Raw genomic sequence first — 2499 nt, 5'->3', positions numbered from 1 at the left:
TTTCTCTCTCGCTCCTCTCTCTCGCTCCACACTCTCTCTCGCTCCACACTCTCTCTCGCTCCACACTCTCTCTCGCTCCACACTCTCTCTCGCTCCACACTCTCTCTCGCTCCACACTCTCTCTCGCTCCTCTCTTTCCCTTGCTCCTCTCTCTCGCTCCTCTTTCTCTCTCTCGCACCTCTCTCCCTCCTCATTCTCTCTTCCTCCTCATTCTCTCTTCCTCCTCTCCCTCTTCCTCCTCACTCTCTTGCTCCTATCTCGTTCCTCTCTCTTACTTGCTCCTATCATTCTTGGTCCTCTCTCTGTTGCTCCTCTCTCTCTACCGCTCTTACTAACGAAAAGCAACGGAAAATAACGGAAACTAACGGAAAGTAACAGAAAGTAACAGGAAGTAACGGAAACTAACGGAAACTAACGGAACCAAACGGAAAGTAACGGAAACTAACGGAAACTAACGAAATCTAACAGAAACTAACGGAAACTAACGGTAAGTAAGGGTAACTAACGGAAAGTAATGGAAACTAACGGAAACAAACGGAAAGTAATGGAATCTAACGGAAAGTAACGGGATCTAACGGAAACTAACGGAAACTATTGGAAACTAACAGAAAGTAACGGAAAGTAACGGAAACTAACGGAAAGTAACGGAAACCAACGGAAACCAACGGAAAATAACGGAAAGTAACGGAAAGTAACAGAAACTATCGGAACCTAACGGAAACTAACGGAAACTAACGGAAAGCAACGAAAAGTAACGGAAAAGAACGGAAACTAACGAAAACTAACGGAAAGTAACGGGAACTAACGGAAAGTAACGGAAACTAACGCAAGGCAACGGAAAGTAACGGAAACTAACGGAAACTAACGGAAACTAGTGGAAAATAACGGAAAATAACGGAAAATAAAGGAAACTAACGGAAAGTTACTCTTTCTCGCCCTCTATGTCTCTCTCTCTCTCTCTCAGACTCTCTCTGGTTCGCTCAATCTCTATCTACCTGTCTCTGTCTCTCTCTCTCTGTCTCCCTCTCTCGAGAGGGAGATGGATTTACGTAGGTGCCTACGTTAATATGTATGCTCCTTTCTCTTGCTCTTCTCTGTCTCTCTCGCTCCTCTCTTTTTTGCTGCGCTCGCTCTCTCACTCTTCTCTCTCTTTCGCGGCGCTCTCTCTCTCCCTCTTCTCTCTCTCCCTGTTCTCTGTCTCCCACTTCTCTCTCTCCCTCCTCTCGCTCCGCTCTCTCTCGCACTTATCTCTCCCTCGCTACTCTCTCTCTCGCTCTGTTTTCGCTCTATCGTTCGTCTCTCTCTCGCTCCTCTCTCTCTCGTTCCTGTCTTTCTCGCTCCTCTCTCTCTCGGTCCCCTCTCTCCAACTCCACTCTCTCTCTGTGTCTGTTTGTCTCTCTCTCTCTCTCAGACACTCTCTCTCTCAGACTCACCTTCTCTCTCAGACTCTATCTCTCAGACTCTCTGACTTGCTCCACTCTCTCTTTCGCTCCTCCATCACTCGCTCTTCTCTCTCACTCTCGCTCCTCTCTTTCTCTCGCTCCACACTCTCTCTCGCTACTCTCTTTCCCTTGCTCCTCTCGCTCCTCTTTCACTCTCTCGCTCCTCTTTCACTCTCTCGCTCCTCTTTCTCTCTCTCGCACATCTCTCCCTCCTCATTCTCTCTTGCTCCTCTCCCTCTTCCTCCTCACTCTCTTGCTGCTATCTCGTTCCTCTCTCTAACTTGCTCCTATCACTTTTGCTCCTCTCTTTGTTGCTCCTCTCTCTCTACCGCTCTTACTAACGAAAAGCAACGGAAAATAACGGAAACTAACGGAAAGTAACAGAAACTAACGGAAACTAACGGAAGGTAACGGTAAGTAACGGAAAGTAACGGAAACTAACGGAAACCAACGGAAACAAACGGAAAGTAACGGAATCTAGCAGAAACTAACGGAAATTAACGGAAAGTAACGGGAACTAACGGAAAGTAATGGAAACTAACGAAGACAAACAGAAAGTAATGGATTCTAAGGGAAAGTAACGGAAAGTAACGGAATCTAACGGAAACTAACGGAAACTAACGGAAACTTACGGAAAGAACGGACACTAACGAAAACTAACGGAAACTAACGGGAATTAACGGAAAGTAATGGTAACTAACGTAAGGCAACGGAAAGTAACGGAAACTAAGGGAAAGTAACGGAAACCAATGGAAAGTAACGGAAAGCAACGGAAAGCAACGGAAACTATCGGAACCTAACGGAAACTAACGGAAACTTACGGAAACTTACGGAAAAGAACGGAAACTAACGAAAACTAAAGGAAACTAACGGGAACTAACGGAAACTAACGGAAACAAACGGAAACTAACGGAAACTAACTCTTTCTCGCCCTCTATGTCTCTCTCTCTCTCTCTCTCTCTCAGCCACTCTCTGTTTCGCTCAATCTCTATCTCCTTGTCTCTGTCTCCGTCTCTCTGTATTTCTGTCTCTCTGTCTCCCTCTCTCTCTCGAGAGA

At 46.1% G+C, this 2499-nt stretch overlaps 1 pseudogene; it reads right to left on the bottom strand.

Annotated features, from left to right (window-relative positions):
- Positions 1 to 911: 911 nt before the first annotated feature.
- The window catches only part of LOC128249120 (putative uncharacterized protein DDB_G0271982), a 6978-nt pseudogene continuing 5390 nt past the window's right edge, over positions 912 to 2499 (bottom strand).

The sequence above is a fragment of the Octopus bimaculoides genome, chromosome 11 (genome assembly GCF_001194135.2).
Source record: "Octopus bimaculoides isolate UCB-OBI-ISO-001 chromosome 11, ASM119413v2, whole genome shotgun sequence".
Classification (NCBI taxonomy): Eukaryota; Metazoa; Mollusca; class Cephalopoda; order Octopoda; family Octopodidae; genus Octopus; species Octopus bimaculoides.
The sequence above is the reverse complement of the archived record's forward strand: the minus strand, read 5'-3'. Positions and strand labels throughout refer to the sequence as shown.